Source organism: Physeter macrocephalus, chromosome 4, assembly GCF_002837175.3.
Source record: "Physeter macrocephalus isolate SW-GA chromosome 4, ASM283717v5, whole genome shotgun sequence".
NCBI lineage: Eukaryota > Metazoa > Chordata > Mammalia > Artiodactyla > Physeteridae > Physeter > Physeter macrocephalus.
In genome coordinates, this window is record NC_041217.1 from 31234527 (window position 1) to 31245848 (window position 11322).

The 11322-nt window shown below is 42.3% G+C and overlaps 1 pseudogene; it reads left to right on the plus strand.

The window, feature by feature from the left end:
* The first annotated feature begins 6314 nt into the window (after positions 1-6314).
* On the plus strand, positions 6315-7229 carry LOC102992910 (solute carrier family 52, riboflavin transporter, member 2-like; annotated as a pseudogene).
* Positions 7230-11322: the final 4093 nt, after the last annotated feature.

An 11322-nucleotide genomic window follows, 5' to 3' on the forward strand; every position in this document is an offset into this window, starting at 1 on the left:
ATTCCATTGTATATATGTGCCACATCTTCTTTATCCATTCATCTGTTGATGGACACTTAGGTTGCTTCCATGTCCTGGCTATTGTAAATAGAACTGCAATGAACATTTTGGTACATGACTCTTTTTGAATTATGGTTTTCTCAGGGTATATGCCCAGTAGTGGGATTGCTGGGTCGTATGGTAGAAAAATGGAGCTGGAGGAAGCAGGCTCCCTGACTTCAGACTATACTACAAAGCTACAGTAATCAAGACAGTATGGTACTGGCACAAAAACAGAAATATAGATCAATGGAACAGGATAGAAAGCTCAGAGATAAACCCACGCACATATGGTCACCTTATCTTTGATAAAGGAGGCAAGAATATACAATGGAGAAAAGACAGCCTCTTCAATAAGTGGTGCTGGGAAAAACGGACAGCTACATGTAAAAGAATGCAATTTGAACACTCCTTAACAACATACACAAAAATAAACGCAAAATGGATTAAAGACCTAAATGTAAGGCCAGACACTGTAAAACTCTTAGAGGAAAACATAGGCAGAACACTCTACGACATAAATCACAGCAAGATCCTTTTTGACCCATCAAAACTTCCATGAGGTATCACCTCACACCAGTCAGAATGGCCATCACCAAAAAATCTACAAACAAAACATGCTGGAGAGGGTGTGGAGAAAAGGGAACCCTCTTGCACTGTTGGTGGGAATGTAAACTGATACAGCCACTATGGAGAACAGTATGGAGGTTCCTTAAAAAACTAAAAATAGAACTACCATACGACCCAGCAATCCCACTACTGGGCATATACCCTCGGAAAACCATAATTCAAAGAGTCATGTACCACATGTTCATTGCAGCTCTATTTACAATAGCCAGGACATGGAAGCAACCTAAGTGTCCAACAACAGATGAATGGATAAAGACGATGTGGCACATATATACAATGGAATATTACTCAGCCATAAAAAGAAACAAAAGTGAGTTATTTGTAGTGAGGTGGATGGGCCTAGAGACTGTCATACAGAGTGAAGTAAGTCAGAAAGAGAAAAACAAATACCGTATGCTAACACATATATATGGAATCTTAAAAAAAAATAAAATGGTTCTGAAGAACCTAGAGGCAGGACAGGAATAAATACGCAGGCGTAGAGAATGGTCTTGAGGACACGGGGAGGGGGAAGGGTAAGTTGGGACAAAGTGAGAGTGGCATGGAGTTATATACACTACCAAATGTGAAATCGATAGCTAGTGGGAAGCAGCCGCATAGCACAGGGAGATCAGCTCAGTGCTTTGTGACCACCTAGAGGGGTGGGATAGGAGGGTGGGAGGGAGATGCAAGAGGGAGGAGATATGGGGATATATGTATATGTATAGCTGATTCACTTTATTATAAAGCAGAAACTAACACATCATTGTAAAGCAATTATACTCCAATAAAGATGTTAAAAAAAAGCATACTTTAGAAAACAATCTTTAAGAATGTCAAAGTAAGTAACCAAAAATTCATAATACCAACCTATTAACTGACACATGCACAATGAGCATCTCCTATGGGTTCAGTATTATATCCAAGTCATGGCTATAAAAAATGTGTAACCAAGTGTGAGACACACACCCAAAAATACACATAATATGAGGGAGGTTATGAGTAAGGATTGAATGGGGCATGCTACAGATTCAAAATAAGAGTCCAGAGAAGCGTGAGCTCAGAGAGGACCATATAACCTGCAAAGGCCTCCAGGCCTTCATCAAGATGTTATAAAAAGGGAGAACATTTTTTTTAATTAAAAAGTTTAACCTAGATAAAAGATATGAAGACAGAAATTTATGGGCCAAGGCAGAAATCAACTTGATACATGTATGTTTAAAAATAGGAGGAAGTAAAGCAAGATAAGCAGAAAGAGGGCAGGCTATGGGGACTTTTGATGCTCAACAAATTAAGGAACCTTCCCAAGATCACACAGCCAGTGAGGGCCTGAGCCAGGATGCAGCCCACCAGCACTGTTGAATTAATTGTTCTCACCCCCCAACTCAGATATATTTTATAAAATTTGCAGTTAGGAAAAAACTGTTGCCAAAACAAACAGCTATTTTGGTGGGTTAATGGTTCCATCATCATGAAAGCATTTTCTTCAACTTTCTTCCCATATTATGGATCTTCTCCTATCAGATTTTCATCCAGCAGGTTCCCATTGGGCAAGAATCCCTTTGTCACCTCTTCATCTTTGCTGGGTGCTGCTCCATCTAAAGAGCATGCTCTCCTTCTTCCTGGTTTCTAAACGAATTCTAACTTCTCTTCAATGATAAACTCCCAGAACGTTCTACTGTCTGTCTCAGTTCCTCTAAACCCACACCAATGTCTCCTTTCTCTGAATCTTTCTAGTGTTTACAATTTGCACCACATGCTTGAGTTCTTAATTATATATTATTTTGTATTGTTCTCTAATGTTTATGTCTCTCTGATTTACAATATCTTACTAAAAACACCATATATACAGGAATCACATCATATTTTTTTTCTGTGTTTGCCATAATTCTAGATACATATTATTTACCTTTATTACTCTTTCCCCTTTTCTTCAGTACAGCTTTACTTAAATAGTTCCACAGGTCAGAAATACTGATGGCTAACATGGGCAGTGTCATCCACATCCTCTCTTGGGAGAAGAACTGAATAGGACATGAAACTAACAACATCTTGTAAATTTCCAAGTCACTTAACCTTTTCAAAATGATCTCACTGAACATAATGTCAGATAATACAGAGAACTAAAATAATAAAAACAGGTATTTTTCCTCTGCTCATTTTTCTGTTTGAAAAACATAGAGAAATGAATTATGGGTTCTAAAATCTGAAATGTTTGATTCACCCACTTCAGAAAAATAAGCATATTAAAATGCAATGTTTATTTTAAAATTTGCTGCTAGAAGCATCCAAAATTTAAAATCCAGATGAGTCACAAGTTATCTTTATGTTTAATTCAAGGACCAGAACTAGTCAAAGGTCAATAACAGCTGAGTTGCTACAAATTGATATGCAAAATTGTGTCTCCCTAGCAGTTCATAATGCTCCTTCAAGCGAAACAGTCTCAGGGTAACTCAATTAGCAATGGATTAATTCGATAGTTAGATAGTTAGAATATAACAAATTTCATTAGGAAAAGCATTGGCTAAAGTGTTAACTATATCCAGTTCTTGCAAAATCATTTGTGATGTACCTTTCTATTTTATCTTGTAATAATTCTTGCACATACACAAGGAGAGGGTAAGATGATTTAAAAGGTTTTATAATGCTAACAGGTGCTTCCTTAACTCTTCCACTTAAGACTGACATTTAATATACTATTAGGAGGACATAAATTCTATGTTTTTTTCCCAAATGATAATCTGACATGTCAGAACATACAGAAAGGTTTTAATACTTAAGAGCATGTACCTTCATCACCTCCCACAGTATCTACAAGCCATACAGATGGACCAGACTCGGGCAATTTCCAGGCTGCAAGGAAGGGGCTGGGGGGTGGGGGGACACTAAACAGAGCTCAAAGTTGAGGAGACAGAGACTGAGTTGAGGGAGGCCTAGATGGTTAGAATTTGCAGGGCCAAAAACAGGAGAGGAGGCACCACGTGGAGAGAGAGCACCCGAGCCCTGGAGGCCTTGCAGGCAGAGCACTGGTTGGCACATGTGTGAAAGGCCAAGGAAAGAACTAACAAAAAGGAGCAGAACAATTTCCAAAGATCACACATGGCTCTGAGTAGTTCCTATTCCCACCAACTTTTAGGGACCAAAGAAACTCAGCAGCAAAGGAAGACTGTTCAGGGAACTGCTACTTTTCATAAGAGGCCTTTTGAAACTATTTGACTCTGAAAACTATGTGCCTACACAGCTTTGATAAGAACAATTTTTAAAAACACTTATTAAAGCAGCACTATTCACAATAGCCAAAAGGCGGAATCAGCCCAAATGTCCATCAATGAATGAATAAATAAACAAAACTTGGTAGAACCATGCAATAAAATATTATTTAGCCATAAAAAGGAATGAAGGGATAATTTTGGAATGATATCACCAAGATGGAGACATAGGACAATCCTGAATTTCCCTCCTTCCACGGACCAAATGTATAGCTACACACAGAGCACTTCCCTCTGAGAGAAATCCAGAAACTAGTTGAGTAATCCCTACACTTCAGGTGACTGAAAAAGTATCCACATTGAAGCAGGTGGGACAGGCTAAAACACACTTTCACCATAAACCCCACCTCCAGCACAGCCCCTTACAATCACAAGTGATTCCAGCTTTTTCCTAAGAATTGAAGCGTTTGGACTACTCATACAGCACTCCAACTTTTAAGGCTGCCACCCAAGGGCCCGCAAATCATTAACCTCTGAGAGCCAATGGAGCTTGCTATAGTCCCAAGATCTATAACACAGAGCAGTTCTTAAATGGGTGTGCTGGCACTCCCCATGGCTATCTCCCCAGGCTCAGCACAGAGGAAGCAGACAAAAACGCCGATCTCCCAGTTTTTTCTGGGAGAAATTTGACTGCATATGTCACTAGCTGCTGTCTGAAGTTATGGCACCTGGTTAGCTAGCATCTAGGTGCTGCCTGGGATCATCCAAGGAGCCCAAAAGAGCAATTAGGCAAGAAAAAGAATTAAAAGGCATCCAAATCGAACAGGAAGAAGTAAAATTGTTCCTGTTTGCAGATGGAATGATATCATATATGGAAAACCATAAAGTCTCCACCAAAAAAAAAAAAAAAAACTGTTTGAAACTAATAAATTCAGTGAAGTGGCAGGATAGAAAATCAATATACAAAAATCAGTCGCATTTTTTATATATTAACAACAAACTATGGGAAGGAAATTCAGAAAACAATCTCATTTACAATAGCATCAAAAATAAAATAAAATACTTGAGAATAAATTTAACCAAGGAAGCGAAAGATCTGTACACTGAAAACACTGATGAAAGAAACTGAAGAAGACACAAATAAATGGAAAGATATTTAGTGCTCATGGATAGGAAGAATTAATGCTGTTAAAATGTCCATACTACTCAAAGTGATCTACAGATTCAATTCAATCCTTAGCAAAATTCCAATAGCTTTTTTCACAGAAATAGAAAAAAACAATTCTAAAATTGGTATGGAACCACAAAATACCCCAAATGGACAAAACCATCTTGAAAAAGAACAATGCTGGAGGCATCACAGGGCCTGATTTCAAACCATGTTACAAAGCTCTAGTAATCAAAACAGTATGCTAGGGGCTTCCCTGGTGGCACAGTGGTTGCGCGTCCGCCTGCCGATGCAGGGGAACCGGGTTCGCGCCCCGGTCTGGGAGGATCCCACATGCCGTGGAGCGGCTGGGCCCGTGAGCCATGGCCGCTGGGCCTGCGCGTCCGGAGCCTGTGCCCCGCAACGGGAGGGGCCACAACAGAGGGAGGCCCGCATACCAAAAAGAAAAAAAAAAACAGTATGCTATTAGCATAAAACCAGATACATAGATGGATGGAACAGAACAGTAGAATACAAGACCCCAGAAATAAACCCACAGATACCTGCTCAATTAATTTCTGACACGGCATGATATCACTCAAAAGTGGACTCTTTTAAAAAAAATTAAATATATATATATATATATATCTCAAACTCACATGGGCGCTGGACCATGCCAGGGGCACGCCGGCCCAGGGCTTCCCTGAGACCAGGACGGCGAGTTGGAGTCCTCACACCGGCTTGGCTGCGCTTTCCGGCCCCACCGGTTCTGGGACAGAGCCACGCAACCCTGGGCGAGAGGCGGCGCCCTCGAAGCTCGGCGGGCAGGCCTGCTGCCGGGTCAGGGACCTATGGCACCTAACGGGGAGCAGGGAGCCGGGCGGACGGGTGGGCGGGCGGCTGCCCTGGAACGCTCTGCGCAGCCGCCTGACGCAGCGAGGGGCGGTGCCCGCCGCGGCGACGCCCCCAGGCCCCACTCGGCCCGGTGGTCCCAGGTCTCACGGTAGCCGCGGAGCTCTGCGTGGCGCTTGAGAGCAGATCCTGTCCCGGAGTCTTTGTTCTGTGATGTGAGGGTGAGTGTGGTGGTGGTGTCGGGAGCTCGGACCCGAAGGCCACCTCCCTCTTTCATCATCCTTCCCTGGGGCTGTGGCGCCTTCCTGCTCCCCTGCCTGACGGCCTTGCCATGTGGTGATGCTTGATGGGGTCTTCTGTCCCCAGAAGAGCCTGATGCAGCTTCTTTGGCCCTAGGTGAGGACAGAGGAGCTGGCTCTGACCTTGGCCCTGTCCTGGATGTCCCAGCCTTGCGCTGAATGGCGGCACCCCCGCTGGGCCTTCCGGTGCTGACCCACCTGCTGGCAGCCCTCTTTGGCACGGCTCATGGGCTGCCATCACAGGATCCGGGTGCAGCTGCCTGGGGGTGGTAAAAGACTTCCCCGAGGGTTGGAGTCTCCCCTCCTACCTCTCTGTGCTTGTGGCGCTGGACACTCTGGGTCTGCTGCTGGTGGTGACTCTGTGGCAGCAGCCGGCCCCAGGCAAGGGCGAGCGGGCCCCCATCCTGCTGCCGCCTTCTAGGGTCTCCTGCTGCTGCTGTTGCTGTCACCGCCAGCTGTATCCACAAGGGGCCCAGGGCCTGGCCTGCAAATGGGAGTCCCAGGAGTGGAGGAAGAGGCCTGGCGCTGCAGGAGCCACCCGGACCCTGCAGCCCATCGGTGGTGCCTGTCTGCTAGGCCTGCTGGCCACCACCAACGCTCTGACCAAGGATGGGTTGCCTGTTGTGCAGAGCTGGTTCTGCCCGCCCTACGGACACCTGGCTTACCACTTGGCCGTGGTGCTGGGCAGTGCCGCCTCACCTGCTTCCTGACCGTGGGCGTTCTATGCAGGTCCCTGGCAGGGCTGGGCAGTCTCTCTCTGCTGGGCATGCTCTTCGGGGCCTGCCTGATGGTGCTGGCAATCCTGAGCCCCTGCCCACCCCTGGTGGGCACCTCTGCAGGGGTGGTCCTTGTGGTGGTGTTGTAGATTCTGTGTCTGGGCATGTTCTCATACGTGAAGGTGGCTGCCAGCTCCCTGCTGCACGGGGGGGATGGGGAAGTAGGGAGCTGTCACTGCTGGCGGCAGTCCTGGCCATCCAGGTGGGCTCCCTTTTCAGCGCTGTTGTCATATTCCCTCTCACCATCTACCATGCGTTCCCCAGCAGGAAGAACCATGTGGCCCAATGTGCCTTCTAAACCTGGGCAGGTGGGGACTTTGCTTCACCCCACCTGTCTTCAGATTGGGGCTGCCACAGTGCCTGAGTGCCCACAGCCCAGAGAGGCCCACCCCACACACAGCATGCTGTAGGATGCCTGCGCACTCCACAGGAGAATCTGGGGACCACCCAGCAGGCTCGAAGCCAAAGCCAAGCTGGGGATGTGGACTTGGCCCCCGGCCTGGGATCTGTGTGGGATTTGTACAATAAAGCATTTTTATTCAAAAAAAAGAAAAAATCAAAGGAAGCAGAGTAGAATGGTGGTTGCCAGGTGTTGGGGGGGCGGTGAGGGAAATGAGAAGAGACCGGTGAAGGGTACAAACTTTGTTATAAAGTGAATAAGTTCTGTGGGTCTAATGTATAGCATGGTGACTATAGTTGATTAGACTGTACTGTATATTTTGAAATTTGCTAAGACAGTAGATCTTAAGTGTTCTCACAAGCACACACAAAAAAGATAAATATATAACGTGATGGAGGTGATGGACATGTTAACTTGATTGTGGGAATTCTTTCACGATGTGTATGGATATGAAATCATCACATTGTACCCTTTAAATATATTACAATTTTATTTGTCCATTATACCTCAGTAAAGCTGAAAACAAAAAGGAATGAAATATGATACATGCTATAGTGTGGATGAACCTTAAATACGTAACACTGAGTGAAAGAAATCAGACACAGAGGGTCACATATTGTATGATTCCATTTACATGAAATATCCAGAAGAGTTAAATCCAGAGATAGAACACAATGGTGGTTGACAGAGGCTGGGGAGAGGAAGGAACGGGGAAAACTGTTTAATGGATAGGGGTTTTACTCTGGAGTGATGGAAATGTTTTGGAACTAGATAGAGGTGGTGGTTTCACAACATTGTGATTGTGCTAAATGCCACCAAATTGTTCACTTTAAAATGATTCTTTTTATGTTACATGAATTTCCTGTTCATAACTTATTTTTAAAGAGCACTTATTAGACAAAAATAGTAGATGGCGTAGGTAATCAAGCTTTAGATGTGAATTGCCAATTAGTTGAGCTCTAATTAAGCTTTGTAATAACTAACACAATTTATTTTCTCCAGAAATCCTGATGGAAAGACTTTCAAAAGATTAGATCCACAGTGAATGACAGTCATCATTGCCAAAATATTAACATAACAAGAAAAGTTGCTAATTTGTTTGCAATTTACTGAAGAAACAAACATTGTCAAGATAGTGGGGAGGATTTGTTGATGCTGAATCTCTGCCACATTTGTACAGGGAAGCCTTAAAGCACCTTTATCTTTTAAACAAAATATAAATTGCTTTTTGATTCAACACTGCTAGCCTAACAAGTGGGAAATTTCTCCTATTTTAAATTCAGCTGAAGATGAGAATTATATCTAAGTGTATAATGAATGAGAGCTATTTAGAAACATGAATGTAAATGTTCTGTGGCTTATGGTCAGTCCTTTGTTTTCAATTGCTTATGCATTTGGCTTCTCTAGCTTGTATTTGTATTCTGATTGTGAAGATTATTTCTGAATCTTTGTTTCACCTATTGCAATGCCATTTGACATTGGAAAACCTGGAAGATATGATTACTTTGGGTTTGGTTTTCTTTTGTTTGAATGCAAATCAAAACGACATGGAAACATCACAAGCATTTTTGCAATTTGCACTTTAACAGGAAAAAATCAAACATTAGTTTCTTCCTTTGGATTTCAATAGGAGGCAACATGATATGGAGTTAGGGAGTCAGGAGGACCTAGATTTGAACCCAGGTGCTGCCCTTAAAAACTTACATTGCAGTGCACATAATAGGTAGCTATAATTATTACCATTATCCAAAAAAGCAGAGGTTTGAAAGAGAAGAAAAGGAAAGTATATGAGAAAGGAAGGAGAAAAGAAGATTAGGAAAAGGAAGAGGAAAGTGAGGAAAGAATAAATTAGAATTTCAAGAGAATCTAATTGGTGATTTATGCTGAAATGGAAAGCAAGAATCCTGAATCTTTGCCCTGGTTATTCCTCTGATTTTACTATTTGTTCTTCCTTTTCTTTGCTTTCCTCTCTTTGGGGTTGTTACTTAAAATGTCTCATCAGTTTCCATCTCCTCTTGGGTAATACTCTATGAATACACAGAATTCATTAATGGGATAAAGGAATAACAAACCAGTGAGATAAACAAGATTTGTGAGGTCACATTTTAACTAGATCTGAACATAATGGAAATCTAGTGTTTCAAGCCCAAAGACTTGACTTGACAACTTTACTTTTCCTAATGCATCTTTTTGTCTGACTATTAAAGTCACTATTAATACATGATCCCCACAGAAAGTTTAGAAACACAGGAAAGTACTAGGAAAAAATTAAAATCACAGGAAACATCCCCACCCTGAGATAACACAGGTAGTAGTTTATTTTTTTCTTTCCAGTCTTTTTTTTTTCTAGTCTGTGGTCTTAGTCTGTAATGTAATATTGTCCTCTGATGGTTTAGTTTTCATTATGTCATGAGCACTTTCCATGTCATTTTTTCCAAAAATACCATTTCTATTGTATAGATGTATCTCAGTTCCATTTAACATTAATAAAACATTAATGTTAAACCTTCGGCCCCAACGTGCACCCCGACCCGAAACACTTCCCCTCAGAATCATAGCAGAGCTGTAAAAGAAAGGTAACCTGGGCCTTAAGATTTAAGTATTGTCATATGTATCTTAGTTTTACAAGTGAAAATTCAAGGTATACCTGAAAAATCTAAAAACTTGGAAAAGATTGAGAAATAAGGCAGCCTTTTTCCCAAGTATTTTTTTTCTCTTCATATTGTATTACACCTCTCATCTCCACATCAACTTCCATACAAGCGTAAAGAAAGCTTTTCCCTTCAAGTTCTTTTTCGACTTGAATTTGTTGCTTGCTTTAGCAAAGGCAAGGCCATGCCCTCCAGGAGACAAAGAGATCATTCTGGCCACAGACGTGCTTAGGCCTTGACTTTTCCTTAGTCAGAAAGGCCAATTTGCCCACAAAATTAACTAAGTCATGTCTCAGCTGACTGCAAGTCAATGGTTTTCCCTCAAATTTGGCCCAACTTACCCCAGACCTGACATAAAAATTAAAAAATAAAATGAAAACCAATTCAGGTGCTACCTTGAGCATTTGGGGTTTTGTTTATTTCAAAAAAGAAAGTATGAAATGCACAGTTTCTTTTTAATTCTCTGGAGACAAGAATTAGGGAGAGGCATCTTAAATATTTCAACTCCCTTAAAAATTTTAACCTCCTAGTAAATGTTATGCACTAAATAAATATTTGTTGATATAAGCGAATGAATGAATAAATTTTAGCATTTAATAATGTAGAGTTCAGAAACCAGGGAACAGGAGTCGACTCTTGTGAGCCTCAGTGTTGCGGAAAGAGGTGGCGATAGAAACATGTTTGAGTCCTGCCATCTCTGTTTTCTAGTTTTGTTTTTTGCAGGTCACTCTGACATTTTTTTTTTCCTGCATGAAAAGTAAAAATCTGGCTGAGCCTTAGTTTCCCCATCTATTTATAAAATTACATTGTAACCATTTGTCTTCACAGATGGGGGTGATGAGTTGAGATAATCGTGATTATTCATGTATGCTGTAAACAGCAGAGTAAATAGAGAGCAACAGACCTCAGACCACATTTAGCCATGCCAGCTTGGGCAAGTGACTCAAATTCAATAAGCCTGTTTTCTTACCAGTGAAATGCAGATAATACAAACTTAGGAAACTGCAGCTTTAAAATGTGATAATATGTGTAACATGCGTTGCAGAGGCCTGGCTTCTAAAAGTAAAGGGAGAGCCCTGTTTCCCCTTCTGCTTCACAACAGAAGCTTATTTGGGGGCTGTCCTTCAGGCTCATCATGGTACATGTAGCCCAAGACAGGAAGTATCGAACCAAAAATCTGGCCTCTTCAGAGTTCTTCCGGTTTCCGGGCTCCAGCACTTCTTCCAGTGCTGCACCCTCTGATCTTTTCCAGCCATTAAATATTCTTTTCCTGGGGAATTAAAATTGTTTAGGGCTTCCCTGGTGGCGCAGTGGTTGCGCGTCCGCCTGCCGATGCAGGG